This window comes from Lutra lutra, chromosome 2 (assembly GCF_902655055.1).
Source record: "Lutra lutra chromosome 2, mLutLut1.2, whole genome shotgun sequence".
In the NCBI taxonomy this organism is placed as follows: domain Eukaryota; kingdom Metazoa; phylum Chordata; class Mammalia; order Carnivora; family Mustelidae; genus Lutra; species Lutra lutra.
The window spans coordinates 112,378,920-112,395,222 of record NC_062279.1 but is presented as its reverse complement, the minus strand read 5'-3'; positions in this window follow the sequence as shown (position 1 = coordinate 112,395,222).

Here is a 16,303-nt window from a genome sequence, read left to right as displayed (position 1 = left end):
AATGACTTTTCCTTCCCTGAGCAAGGGGCTCAAAAATGCTGAAAGTACCCCTGAATGGTACTCCTTTCACTGTCTCTCAGATGAGAAACACAGAAGCCAGCAGTCCCGATCAACAGGGCAGCAATTCTTTCACAAAGCGGACACTTCCCAGAGGGGAAAAAAAATCCTCTCCTGTTTCCTCCCTTTTTATCTCTTGATGTTTCAACTACATACAAAAAATTAATCACCCTTGGAGAATGGTCTGAGTAAGTCATGAGCTTAGATATGTAGCTCTGTGTTCTTTAGACAGGAGAAGGAAAACTGTATTATTTCATTTGTTTTCATTATAATAAAGGCCGTTTCCTCATAATAATTTCCAAATTAATTTTCAAATCTATAATCTAGAACTTTAATTTCAAAAAACAGTCCACACTAGTTTAAAAATAGTTGGCCTCAGAGAAAGCTGACAAACAGTATTTCAGCCAGATGACTGAGGTTGATAACATTACCCCTGACATGTTGTGATGAGAATGGCACTTTATTCTCTAATCTTTCTCTCCAAAACATCTACTCCGATCATATCATCAGGAAAACATCAGACAAATTCCAGTGGAGGTGTACCCTACAATATACCTAATCAGTACCCAAAATTCTCAACATCACCAAAACAAGGAAAGCCTAAAGAAGCTGCCAGAGACAAGAGAAGACTAAGAAGACATGAGTACATGTCGTGTAGCTTCCTTGATGGGATCCTGGAACAGAAAAGGTGCATTTGGTTAAAAACTAAGGAGAGCTCAGTAATAATATAACCAATAACTATAATTAATAATAATTTATTATTAGCTGTAAGAAATGGACTATACTTTTGTAAGATGCTAATAATAGGTGATGGGGCACCTAGGTGGCTCAGTCAGTTAAGTGTCTGCCTTCAGCTCAGGTCATGATCCCATGATATATGTTTTTAGACATAAAACTGATCTAAATATGAAGTCAATCTTTTTAAAAGATTGGTTTCTCTCTTGATGAAATAAGTCAAAATATATTCTTACCTTTTTGATTTATATGTTATGCTTTATGAATTAATACTATGTTTAGATATTAAATCTCTGTTCTTTTCAGTTACTTGAGAGGGATACACATATTTTCTCCATTACTCCAAAATAGATTAGCCAGTCTCAAAAAGTAAATATAGAAGGAACTAGCTCTTATATTATTCTTGGAAATAATAAGAATAAAAAGCTCTTCCAGAGACAGGAGGCCTGACACCTTCTGGAGAGGCCTTCTGCTGCTGCTAACTGAAACACTGAGCAACGGGAATTGCAGTGCGTTGGTGTGAGAGGTCCCAAACAGATGTTTAACTCATTGATCAAAAAGATGTGCAGTATGGAAAGCTGAGCATCCATCTGTCCTCTCCCACACGAAGACAGATCATCATCATTGCATGGAAATTTTTAGGACTAGCAAGACCCTTATGAGATCATCTGCTCTAATCCCTTCATTTGCACATATTAGGAAATTTCAAGGCCAACTCATTTCTGATAAGCAATCCCCTTAATACTTTTTTGAAATGTGAAAAGGAAAGAAATTGATCCTATGAGCTCAAAAAAAATAAGCCTATTTCTTTATAATCATGTATGCAAATAATTTTTGCTTGAGACAAGTGATCTTTTTCACTTGAACTCCTATTATGGAGAAGGGGCCAATGGAAAAAAGCAAGGATGAAGACATAAATCCGAAGCATTGAGCAAAGAGAGAGAAAACTGGTAGACTAGGTCAATGAACACAAGGCTCGTGGGAAACCCATGAGGGGTAAGAAACATCTGTAAGGGATGACCAGAAGCTGTAGCCATACAAGTTTTCTCGAGGCAGATATGATTTTCATTTCACCTGAGTGAAAACCTGAATAACGAGATCTCTACAGAACTGGTCAGTTTCTCAATGACCAGTCATCAGTGAAGCTCAGGGAGAAGGCCCGGCTAGAAGAGAAAAAGGACTTGTCAGATCAGCTAGAAGAGAACTAAGGGGAGGCTGCACTGGAGAAGGGAGACTGAAAAAAAGGCTTTCATGATTGAGGAATAATCTTCCCCAGCATGTCTGCACATGGTTAATAAGCTGGGAGCATCCTTTCACTTGCAGGTAAGTGGTCTGTTCTCCTCTACAGAACGATTTCCTATGAAGTCAGTGATGCCTCAGTGGAAGGAGCTGCTCTTAGGTTAAGTGACCACAGCCATGTCTCCAAGGTTGAAGACAGGGAGAAGAGCCTGATAAGGTCTCAGGTTGATGACAGCAGAAATGACAACCAACAAAGCTGGCCGTATGAGCCCAGCATTTATAAGGTGTTTTTTTTTTCCCCCAACCAGCCCCCTAGATGAAATCAAACTTGACTGAAAACTCTATCATTTTGTAGCATATGAGATTAACTAAATGAGAACTCAAAGGCTGTCTTTCTCTACCTGGAGAAAAGGGTTACCAGCACCCACACATTCACTCACTTTCTGCAAGGAAGGAGAAGGCTCAGTAAACTGAGGTGTATCCTGTGTTCCTCAATCCTTTTTTCTACCTCTCTCTATTTTCTTCTGGTGAAGTGATTTGCACTTTGCTTCCAATGCACGTATTTTACCTCTCAGAACTGCTATTGCTTAAACAAACCAAAGGGCTTGGCAGCAGATTGCATGTAGGAGAAATTCATGTTTACACTTGAGAATATGTCCCTGGTGAATAAACAACTTGGCTCTAAACAACTTTTTCAGACCATAGTCTATATCACATATTAAAAAAAAAAAAAAAAAAAAAAAAAAGCTTTTGAAAGTGCATTGCAACTCCTTCCCTGTAGCTGCACTGTGCAAACAGCTGAGCTCTCTAAATAACCATCGGACATAAGTCGGGGCTTTACTCCCAAGTCCAGCTATCCTGCTGACCCTTCAAAGCATTCTAACGTGAGATCCTTGTGCTCTGCTGGAGTTCGGGCATAATGGCCTGGTCTGGAGCTGAAGCAGCAGGGTGACAAGAGAATGAGAACAAATGCTTCTATTATGCAGCCTGCTGGGTTGAAATGAGAGTTGGGCTCGCAGACACAACCCAATTAGTTTGCAATGCAGAGGACACAATGTGCCAACATTGAAACACACACGGTTTGAATGCTTTCACTTTGACACTGACTCTCAGAGTTGAACAGTCTTCTCGCTTGTTCCTGAAATTGCTGCCATCCAAGAAAACTATTTTTAAGCTACTTTTCATATTTTGACTTTGGAATTCATAAATACTTAGGAAAATAGACTTGATGTCTTATCTGTTTGTTGTTGCTGCTGTGGTAAAACATAGGAGTCCTGCATTACTCTCTAGTTTGGGAACACGTTTTGGAGCAATAGGCATAATTTCAAAGTAAGTGAACTACACAATTGCAGTTGCTTATGAATTAAAAGTGTTCCTTTGGGTTCTTATGATGATTGTATCACTTTTCTGAAAAACATAGAAGAGCCAGCACCTGCAAGGTCTGATGCTGTGTAAGCATGATAGTAAAACTGTGACCTCAGTGGAGCAGTTTGAAAATCTATTTAGGGGGCACCTGCACAGCTCAGTCATTAAGCATCTATCTGCCTTCCGTTCAGGTCGTGATCCAAGGGTCCTGGGATCAAGCCCCATGTTGGGCTCCCTGCTCAGTGGGGTGTCTGTTTCTCCCTCCCTCTCTGCTCCCCTGTTCCTACCCCCTCTCTATCTCAAATAAATAAATAAAATCTTTTTTTTTTAAGATTTTATTTATTTATTTGACAGATAGAGATCACAAGTAGGCAGAGAGGCAGGCAGAGAGAGAGAGAGGAGGAGGCAGGTTCCCTGCTGAGCAGAGAGCCCGATGTGGGGCTCGATCCCAGGACCTTGGGACCATGACCTGAGCCGAACGCAGAGGCTTTAACCCACTGAGCCACCCAGGCGCCCATGAATAAAATCTTTAAAAAATAAATAAATACATTATGGGCACTGGGGTGGCTCAGTTGGTAAAGTGACTGTCTTCAGCTCAGGTCATGGTCCTGGGCTCCTGGGATCGAGTCCTGCCCACTCAGGTGCCCCCTGCTCTGTGAAGAGCCTGATTCTCCCTTTCCCTCTGCCTGCTATTCCCCCTGCTTGTGCTCTGTGTGTGTGTGTGTGTGTGTGTGTGTGTGTGTCAAATAAATAAATTAAATCTTTCAATAAAATAAAAATCTATCTAATTTCCTGAAGAATAGACAATGCTAGCTTTCTGCCATTATGGAGAGAAATCAATGATGTTGTTCACCTAAAAGATCATAAAATTGGTGGAGAAAATAACCCCGATCTTCATTAATAGATGTAAATTCCTTTTGCAAATTCCGCTTTGAATGTTTTTTTTCTTTTAAATTGAAAACAGGCTTGCCTACTCAAGTCTGTGAAAGAGAGGATTCAAAGTCTTTATGATCAGTTCATCGATATCTCCCTAAGTACTCCTGTATTGACGTCATCCACTGTGACATTAGGCTAATAAGCCTGTTTTTAGTACCATCTGTATCTTTGCCCAGACAAAGGGAATATGATAGCAATGATATACTGAGTGGCTCTATGCTTATCACAATAAAAATCTCCAATAGGAAAACACATGTAAGAGCATTCAGGAAAACTAAATTACCTTTAGTCATTTACCAGCACATGAATGCTTTATTTCTAAGCATCTCCTTTGGGAGTGGCCTTATTAAACTATCGCAAAAAATGTGTCTAATGCACCAGCATCCCGATCAGCGGTATAATTTGTTCATTAACCCTGCCAGGCATTTAGTGAATTCCTCAAAATGTTATCACTTTGTAGTCACGAAGACCCAGGAAAAAAAAGGAATGTTATATATCAAACTTGGCATTCAGATAATGCAACTTTATCCTATCTATGAGTTCTGCTGTTCTAAAGCCTATTTCACTGATGTGACTCAAAGAAACCATAGGTAAAAGTGAGTATAACAAACTTCCCTCTTGTTTTCATTCCTGGGAAGTCATGCTGCACTCAGAGGTGGGATGGTGGAAAAATTGGGGCAGTGACTTAATCCAAGAGAATATCATGCTTCCAATGAAGAAAGACATGAATCTTTGAACATTTGTATTTTACTATGTTTCCTAAATCTAACTCTTAGGCAATTATGAACATTCTATAGCACAGTCAGAGAAAATAGTCAAGAAGATTTTATCTCAGTCAATTTCAATCTCCTTAAAAATAAAAGACTAGGGGCGCCTGGGTGGCTCAGTGCTTAAGCCTCTGCCTTCGGCTCGGGTCATGATCTCGGGGTCCTGGGATCGAGTCCCGCGTTGGGCTCTCTGCTCTGCGGGTAGCCTGCTTCCTCCTCTATCTCTCTCTCTCTCTCTCTGCCCACTTGTGATCTCTCTCTGTCAAATAAATAAAATCTTTTAAAAAATAAATAAATAAAATAAAAAGACTAACAGATACCTTCTATCTATATAAATGCATGGAGTCCTCTTTCCCCGCTAGACTGGATTTTTCAAAGATAGAGCCAGTGTTGTATTCACTTACTAGAGCCTATGACTTACCTGGCACATAGTAGGTGCTCAAGAAATGAGATAATTAGGTTTAGAAAAAGAATATGCTTATAGTAGTCAACTAAAAATCTTGAACTGGAACATCACAGAGCCTAGAGAGTAGGAATCAACATGACATGGTAGAAAATGTACCACCTTTGGGGTCAAACAGGCTTGTGTTTATTTACATTCTGACTTTGCCATTTCCTATCTGTGTGATGTTGAAAAAATAATCTCCGTGGAGATTTTCTCCACCTCTACAAAGAGAAGAATCTGCAAGACCATTACAGAATAGAGAATATATGCAAAATGCAGAGTGACAAATGGTAATTATTATGATAATATGTCCTGAAGTCTTTCATAGCAAGTTAAGATTTAAAGGTTCATTATTATTTATATTCACAATAATAATAACATCTCACACTGGTGGGTATAATGTCCTTTTTTAAGCACCTTATAAAGGTTACCATATTAACCCAGTCAACAACCATGTGAAGTGATATTATCTTCATTTTATACCTGAGAAAACTGAAGTTCAAATTCCTAGGCATATGCACAAGATTAGAGTTAGAATATCAGAATAAGCTCTAAGGGAAACATAAGAAAATTTTAATTAAAAAAGAAAAACTTAAAAAAAAAAAGAAAAACTTAGACACTTAAACAAAACATGATGAAAATGAGCATTTGAGAGATATATTATCGGTTTTAATGAATAACGTGGAAAAAATATGGGTAAGATACTTAAAACACATGAAGATTCACCCTCTCCCCACTTTAAAGGCCATTATCACAGCAGCATTAAGTATGTGGAGTCAAACCGTTTTTTCAGAAATTGTGATTAAGCTCAAAAGCACTAAAGCCTCATATCCTATGACCTGAGGATAAAAAGAGCAATTACGCTTTAAAGTTTAACCTCAATACACTCTTAGCATACACATCAGTCACAACCTGGACTAAATCTTCACTGTTCTGACCACGTGAGCACAGAACACCACGATTTCCTCATAGCACCACACCCAAGGGCCAGGGCTTGAAACTAGGACAATGACGACACTCAAAGCAAGTCCCTATCTTGTAAAGCACTTTACAGTCACAAAGAGCCATCAAATACTTGACTCCAAAATGCTATGAGTCAGGTATTGTTATGATCCTGAAAAATTATAGCCCTCATTTGTTTTTACCAAGAACAAACATTACCTAGGGGCATACACACACACACATGCAAACACATACTCTGTTCTGATCCTTATGACAGCTCCATAAAGCAAATACTATTATCTCTAGCTCCCCAATATGAAGCAGCTGAGGCAGCTTGCCCAAGGGACTTGCTCTGATAATCTAGTCTTATTTCAAGGACCAAATTTTCCTGCCATGCCAAAGCTATTTTTTTTTTCCTAGCGTACAATGTCAATAAAATCCTTGTGCAAATAACTTTCATCTGAAGGCCTCTTCCATTTCTACCTCTTCCTTCCACCTGGAATCCAGAAGAGTTTCACTGGCCCTGAGCTGTCCGGAACATCTCACATCCATCCCACATCCCATCTGAGATCTTTTCCCAGCAATTCCATGCAATATTTCTCCCACGCAAACTCCCATTGCCATCATCAAATTTTACCTAACCCATCTCTCTTCTTTTGTATCTCTTTGAAATACAGATTATCTTTGTAACACAAATGGATGCTACTGCATATTCATCTTTTTAATAAGTACTTGTTGAGGACTTATTCTGTAGCACTTCTGGAAAACGAAGGGTTTAATTCTAAGAAATGATGAAGCTGTATTTATGTTCGAGAAGTCTTTAGATAGCGCTCAAAATACAGTTATAAAAGTCATCATCTCTATGTATAACAACAGATAATAGCAGATGTGTACTCTGTTTCAATCAATACACGTGTATTACCTCATTTAAAACGCATGCTCTTATAAAATAGGTACTAATAATATTATTCTTGTTTTACATGTGAGAAAACTGAGACACAGTGGTGAGGCACTGACAAAAATCATGTGGCTGGTAAAATAGAACCAGGGTTTGAACTTGGCTGTCACAAGAGTGGCTACTCCTTTTGTCTCTGTTTTTGTTTTTGTTTTAAAACTAGGGCATGTATGCATCCTAATTTGCCAGGGATTATTCTGGTATAAGCCTGTTTTTCCAGAATAATTACCAGCACCCCTTTCACTCCTACACTGTGCTTCTTTGAAGAAGAAATTAAAGTTTTAACCTATTTCCAGTGAAAGAGTGATTGCTAACTGGACATGGCTGGGATAGAAAACAATAAAACAAGATTATTAATTTAGTAGGTTTTGCTCAACTGGATAAACTAATTCTATAATGTATTTACTGGGACACAAAGGGAATATGAAAAGGAAGGGGGAAAAAAAAAAACTATTAGCCAAAAGAAATTGATTCAAGACCAGGGTCTGCTAACCAGTTAGTTGTATGTTATCAGGCATGTAACTTTGCTAAGTCTCTGTTAATCTTACCTGTAACTTAGAAACCCTAACTCCCAGAGCTGGGGAGAAAAGCAGATAGGTATTACATAGAAAAAGTACCTGGAACAGTAACTTTACACCTGATAGATATAAGATCTCAAAAACATAGCCTGTTCCCTTATTCTTCAGAACAAGCTTCTCTTATACTATACATGCTTTTTTCCACTGCAAATGAAAATGAGTTCTTAGAGGGATTAAACAGCCTTTGGATGGGCGCCTAACATTATAAAGCCAATAGAAATTCATAGCATTAATTCTCACTACAATCTTTATTCTTCCGAGTGATAGCATTGGGAATTATGCATGAAAACGAATCCATCTCATAACGCATTCCTTCAAGGCCACATAACATTCTATGGCCCAAGTATCTGGTCACTGTAGGTGGTCTTACATGCAGGCTGAAGTAACAAAACCACACCATGCTCTGGATACTTGTTTTTATTCTAAGATCTAAGACTTCAAAGACCAAGGAACCAAATTTTAAGACTCGTTTTGAAGGAAGAGGAGAGAAAATCCCAGAGCAGCAAGGTAGAACGAAGCTCTTTCTTTTCTCCCACTGTGAAAGAACAAAACTATTTGGCAAGGAACACGATGTACGTGCTTCCTTGTTCTGTGTTTAAAGGAAGAAAAAGAGGTGAGAAAGGATGGAGGGGGTCTGAATATATTGTACACTACTCAATATTATTAGTGTAACACTTCCTAAGCCTATTTAATGTGTTTATTTCATCTTTTAAGTAGTCTTTCTTCTTAGCATGGCTCTTTTAGGTAGTAATGAGGCAAGATGTTAAAGAATGATGTGTTTTAGCTTAACAAGCTAGAAAAGAAGAAATAAATTTAAAATGGCACTCAACTAAGAAAACATCACAGTTCCGTGGACCTTTGCAGCCCTGAATCCTTGAAGAATATGGATTCATCCAACACTGGTTAACATTACATTGTGGGGTGACTGTGATTCTTTAAACTCAAATAACTCATGCCAATTAAATAACTCATGCAACTCCCTCTGGATTTAGTAATTCCCTAACAGCTGGGATGTGAAAGAAAGACCATAAACTCAGTTCTTTCCAAGGACAAATTAAAACATAAACCTATTGAATCATGACATGCTTTACTAGTAAATAAAACATCACGGTGTGTTTTCAGCCCTTACATTAATTTTGTAAAGTAGAAACTGGTGGTTAAAAAAATAAGAAAGAAAGGAAAACAATCAGTAACCCACAAGAAGAGAAAGAAAAAAACATAAAAATAAAAAAATATATAATAATCAAAAAAATCTAAAGTAGGACATCTAACATAAAGCTGAGATAAGTTTATTCTAATCTACTCAGTGTAGCTGTGCAGAACTGTGGGCTCCAGCGTACCTAAAAAGATCAAGATAGGCCATGTGGAGCATGCCTAAATGTGTACCACAGTCTATAGAATTCTATTACAGATAAAACATCACGCCTCCTCACCACAAAGAGAAAAGAGGGCAAAATCTCCCATAAAAGAGACAATTATAGGCACAGTGTTCAAGTGGATTTCAAGTTTATCTTTGTGAATGAGTACTTCAAGAGAAACGGCTCTCATAGAATTCAAGAACTGTACATGAAATCATTTCCATTAAACAAGCTTAATAACCTGGGGAAAAAAATTTAAGGAAAACTTCATAAATTGAGATTTCAAGGAGAAAAGAAACAGGTCATTCATAGGGGAGTTAGAAATTGCAATTCACAATTTTCTAACACCACTTGATGTTAGCTAGTTGATAAATCTACATCAGTCCCAGGGACCAAAGATAATGTGCAGTTTATGCCCAGATTTCTTTTTCCACCACAATTAACAGGCCTTCCAGGAAACCACCAGAGTTAATAAGGTTCAGTGTACCTAGGTCAGCATTCTGAATCATCCTCTTCTTTGTTTGGCTGTCCTGACATGATACATGTTGGTACCACAACAACGACAGCTGACAACTGCTTTTCCCATTTGAAAAGACTTTACCATTCAACTTGGACCAAAAACATTTGTCATGTTGTAGGCAGTGGATTAGCTATAATCAAACCAAGCCAGTAGTGGTGCCAGTGCCAGATTGAAAGAATTTGGTAGAACAAAGGCTGGATTTATCTCTTTGAGCATTGCTGGTTTGTTTCTTTTTTGGGGGGTGGGAGGGTGAGAGGTTAGAAAACAAATAGGGCTCCCTTTATGTACAGTCAAAAGAAAATATCAAAATTAAAATAATTCAGAGCTTACATCGCTAAAACTTCAGAGTTTACATTGCTAAAACATCCCCCCAAAAATCTGCTTTGATACTGGGTATTTATCTTAGTTATATTTTATTTTATTTTATTTTTGTAAAGACTTTATTTATTTATTTGACAGACAGAGATCAAAGGTAAGCAGAGAGGCAAGCAGTGAGAGAGGAGGAAGCAGTCTCCCTGCTGAGCAGAGAGCCCGATGCGGGGCTCGATCCCAGGACCCTGGGATCATGACCTGAGCCGAAGACGGAGGCTTTAACCCACTGAGCCATCCAGGCGCCCCTATCTTAGTTATATTTTAAAAAATGCAAGCTTCTGTGTATTTTCAGAATGCAAAAAAAAAAAAAATCTCAAATATTTTTTGTTTGAAAAAGATTTTATTAATTATAAAAAATATCAACTCATTCTGACTCTGTGAAATGTTCTCTATAACTTTCTGGAACTCATTTTTCATCATCTTTAAGGATTAGATGATCTCTAGGGTCCATTTTGGCTTTAAAATACGATAACATTAAATATTCTATTAACCACTTCCACCCTCTATATAACTACACAATTCCCCACCAACTGATTTTTTTAAACTTATGAGTTGTTATCAAAGGGATAGTAAAAACACTGTCCGTATGATATGTTTAATTAACAATAAAATGTACAGCTAAGGCGTGCCTGGTTGGCTCAGTCAGTTAAATATCTGACTCTCAGTTTTGGCTCAGGTCATGATCTAATGGATCGTGGGATCGAGCCCTACCTTGGGCTCCCCACTCAGTAGGGAGTCTTCTGGAAGACTCTCTACCTCTACCCTGCTCTCACTATCTCTCAAATAAATAAATCTTTTTTAAAAAATGTACAGCTGAAATCATCTTGAAAGTAAGTAACAAAGGAAAAGACTACTTACCTTAAATTTTGTTATAAGACAGATTTTAGTTAATAGGCCTTATATTACAAGTAAAATTTCTGAGAAAAAATTATTTTAAAACTCTGAAAGCTTTTTCCTACTGAGCGTGAAGCCCAACTTAGGGTTTGATCTCACAACCCTGAGATCAGGGCACCTGGGTGGCTCAGGTCATGATCCCAGAGTCCTGGGATCGAGCCCCGCATCGGGCTCTCTGCTCAGCGGGGAACCTGCTTCCCCCTCTCTCTCTCTCTGCCTGCCTCTCTGCCTACTTGTGATCTCTCTCTCTGTCAAATAAATAAATAAAATCTTTAAAAAATAAATAAATAAAGCCTCTGCCTTCAGCTCAGGTCATGATCCCAGGGTCCTAGGATCAAGCCCTGCATCTGGCTCTCTGCTCAGCAGGGAACCTGCTTCCTCCTCTCTCTCTCTGCCTGCCTCTCTGCCTACTTGTGATCTCTGTCTGTCAAATAAATAAATAAAATCTTTTTTAAAAATTAAAAAAAAAAAACCACTTTGAAAAAAAAACAAAACAAAACCAACCCTGAGATCATTACCTCAGCCAAAATTAAGGGACAGAGGCTTAAACGACTAAGCGACCCAGGTACCCCAAAACCTTTCAGTTTGACAGTCAAATGGTTTAAAATAAATTATCATGAAATGATAAAATGTCTATCATATTTATCAAAGTCTGGCCCAATACTAGCCAATGTTAGACATCTAAAAAATATTTGCTGGGCATTTACTATGTGCCAGAAATTGTTGGAAATATAGAAGATACAAAACAGAGTTTCTATTCCCAAAGAGCTTGCATTCTAGTGGAGAAGATAGACATATATTTATATTCAATATTCTGGGATAAAAACAATAAGCAATTACTGTTTCCATTTATACAAAGGGAGAAAAGACCAATCACTTTACCCTGCTAATTTGTGGAAGCCTCTATAAAAACTCATGATCCATGATAACACAGAGGATTTTCCATTCATATAGGTCTGTACATGAGTAAATAAAAAATACAAAAATTTCAGAAAGTGAATATTTTTTAAATAGTATATAGAACACATACATCTTTTACTCATATATTCAAAAGTGATTACTGAGTGCTTACTATATGATTTGGGTGGGCAATTCCATTAGTGACAGAAAAGATTTAAAAAATAAAAACAGGAGTGCCTGGGTGGCTCAGTTGGTTAAGCATCTGCCTTTGGCTCACATCATGATCTCAGGGTCCTGGGATGGAGCCCTGAGCTGGGCTTTCTGCTTAGCGGGGAGTCTGCTTCTCCCTCTCCCTGTGCCTCTGCGCCCTGCTCGTGCTCTCTCTGTGTCTCTGTCTCTCTCAAATAATAATATCTTCAAATAAAAATTTTAAAAATTAAAAACAGAAACAAAAAACCTGATCTTAACCATGAAGAAAAAGTATATATGAAGGTAAATATAGTATAACATAACATAATATAATAAGGTACCCTGGAAGAGACATAAACCAGTGAGAAGTCAAAAAATAAATAAAATATTTTTCAAAGTTGGAGGAATTCAGAGAAGCCTCTTGAAAAACTCCTACTGTTTGAATAGGAACTTGAAGGATGAATTAAATATAAACAACAACAACAACAAAGAAAAAACACAGGAAAAGACACTGCAGGCTTTTTGTGGGATGGCAATATCTGGGTCATCTCAGATACTGCTGCTATTGACTAACATTTTTTCTTGATTATGGATCTCATTGTTCTGCTTCTTTGCATAAATAGCAATTTTTTATTGTATGGTGAACATTGTGGGTAATACATTGTAGGAAGTCTAGATTAGGTCATCTTCCTGTGTGTTCAGCATTTTTTCTGAAAGGCAATGAAATTACTGACAGATCTGTTTGGTACCATCAGAATCAGCTTTGCAGGGGCCTCTGGGTAGCTCAGATGGTTAAGCATCTGCCTTTGGCTCAGGTCACGATCTCCAGGTCCTGGGATAGAGCCCCACGTCATGCTCCTGGCTCCGCAGGAGTCTGCTTGGGATTCTCTCTCTTCCCCTCCCTATGCCTCTCTCCCCCTACACACATCTTCTCTCTCTCTCTCACTCTAAAATAATAAATAAATAAATCCTTTTAAAAAAATCAAAGCCATATCTCTGAAATAATAATAATAATAATATTAAAAATAGTTCACGCTAATCAGGTGAAAGAGTCTAAAGGTACTTAAAAGAATTTGGTGGCCAGGTGCACACCTTAGGGCTAGAGGGACTGGGAAATTATGAGGGAGACAGAGGAATTAGCTGATTTTGGATTAAAAGAACAGAAGACATTCCATGTAAAAAGAAATATGAGCAAAAAAATGTGTAAGCAATTATGAACACAACATGTACTAACACAACATGATTAGAAGGTCTTTTTTCTCTGTGAGAAGGTAATGGATAACTAGAATGAGGTCTAGGTTAGGCGTTGGCAAATGAGGGTGTGAAGGCCAAGTCCAGCCTGCCACATGATTTTTATAGCCTGTGAGCTAAAAATGGTTTTAAAATTTTGAAATGGTTGAAAAAAATCTAAACAAAACTAATATTTCATGACTTGTGGAAATTCAAATTTCAATGCTCACAAATAGTTTTATTGGGACACAGCCATACTGATTCATTTACACATTGTCTATGGCCACTTTTTGCACAAGAGCAGAACTGAGTGTAACTATATAATCCAAAAAGCCAAAAATATTTACTATCCAGCATGTACACACACCAAAAAAAACCTGCAATCCGTGGTCTAAATAATCAAATCCATGATCTATTCTATTACTCACAGACTAAAAAGTTTATTAATCTAAGTCAAAATAGGCCAGTTTGTTTCATTTTTGTGGTAAGACTACTTAAGAGAATTTTAAAGGCTACAAATATGTATTGTTGAGTATTACTTTTTTGAAAACGTGTTAGCAGAATTTTAAGTTTTTCTATAACTACCAAATATATTAATACATCTAAGTAATATTTTCATACTCAGGGGAATTTATTAAATGAGACTACATTTGGTTGAACCTTCATTTCTTTATTTTTTACATCTCTACTAGAAAACAATCACACTTCTATCTCTTTATCTAGAGCAATCAGCTCCATGTGTTGATTATAAATTGAAAAACTTAGAATTAAGAATCATAAAAAAGATAAGAAATCACTTAGACATTTTAAGTTCATTAAAAGCACATTTATTTACTAGTTTATCGAGTAGGGCGAAAGCCGTTTGTTTGATTGCATGTTTGCAATATGTAGTTCAAAGTCCTCTTCCTTGCAATCACCTATTCCAAATTTCAGCTTCTTTAAGTGGAGGGAAAGTATCAAGCCAAATGAGAAGCAATCTGAATACAGATCTTTCAAGATTTTTGATGAATTTCTCCCTAATCTTTTTCAGTTTCCTAGCCCACCTTTATTCACCTTTATCAAGTCTTGACAAAGCATTCCAGTTTTCACAGAAATAACTTTTTTTTCAAACAGGTTTCATCTGCTTATGTAATACTTAACTAAATTGCATAATGGTAATAACAAATGAGTGAGAGGAAACCTAAGTGACTGTGTAGGTGCCCAACTCCCGAGCAAACCAAAAAGTGCTCACTAGCTACATACAGCATATCATTCAGCATATCATGGCCCCATTCAATGTGTTCTCCATGGGAAAGAAGAGAGAGGTTGATCCAGACTGTGACTTTGCAAGCACCTCCATTCTATTTTGTTACAGGCCAATAAAGGGTTAGATCCTTTGTAAGAAACGCTGTCACCTTCATGGAATTTACCTAGAAATATTTTAGGGTTCCTAACTACATTAAATATTATCTGCTTATATTAAGGAATGAAATCAACAAAACCTAGGTTTTTTTGTTCCGTGTTTTAACCTTTTGCTTATTGGTGCATGAGACCAGGTATTCTTGCTTAATTCTAATTTGGAAAATTTCATTTTGCATACAGAAATTTTTCCTCATAAAGTTTCAGTTAGATATGCCATCCCGTGATTCTGATTCTAAACCAACATTCTTATTGTTCTGAACCATTGAACAGCTGCCACATTCCATTCCTAAGATCAGGTTTCCAAGCATTGAAAATTAGTAAACATCATTCAGAGTTTGAGATGAAAAACACTTTAAACTAAATAATGAATACTTCAGCAACTAAAAAATGATTTAATTTTTTTCTTCTTTTGGAAACTGGTAATCCTGACTCTGAAATTGCTGGGAATTACTTCTGTGTATTTTTCTCTATATATGGGACTATAAAAATAATTCAAGGGTCAAAGGCTTAAAGGGAAAAAAGTCTTCATTCACAGCAGCTGATGCATTCAAATATTCTTTTTTTTTTTTTTTAATTTATTTGACAGAGAGAGAGACAGTGAGAGACAGAACACAAGCTGGGGTAGTGGGAGAGATAGAAGCAGGCTTCCCCCTAAGCAGGGAGCTTGATGCAGGACTCGATCCCAGGACCCTGGGATCATGACTTGAGCCGAAGATAGACGCTTAATGACTGAGCCACCCAGGTGCCCCACATTCAAATATTCATTAAACAACAGTATACACTTCCATTATTTATTTAAAATTGCACTTCAGAACATACTTGGTAACATAATACACTCCTGATTTAGTTACATAAGACTTAAACTATATTTATGTAGTAATTTGCATTTTTATAAAGGTGAATGAAAATTCTGTTCTTACTAAAATATTAAAGTCATTCCTGTGTGATTAAGCATAGTCATGATTTTTACTCTTTTTTTTTACTTATTTATACATCTAGTCTTAAGAATAAACTTTTGTAACAAGAAACAAAGAAAGACTGTATTATTCCATTTTTCCCTCAGTATAGGACTCCAAATGAAGGATTAAGGAACCAAGTAAGACCCTTCCTAATCCCATCAACCTCTTTGAAGGATTTATAGGGAAGTTACCAATGCTTACAAAGAGAAAAGGAAAAGGAAACAGGATCAGAAGATATAGATACGGGTCGCTCTGGTCAAACTTGTATCTGATAACTAAATGAAAGGAAAATGGGGCACTAGGTGGCTCAGTCCGTTAAGCGTCTGCTTTGGCTCAGGTCTTGATCCCAGGGTCCTGGGATAGAGTCCCACATCGGGCTACCTCCTCAGCAGGAAGCCTGCTTCTCCCTTTCCATCTGCTGCTCTCCCTGCTTGTGCTCTCTCTCTTTCTCAAATAAATAA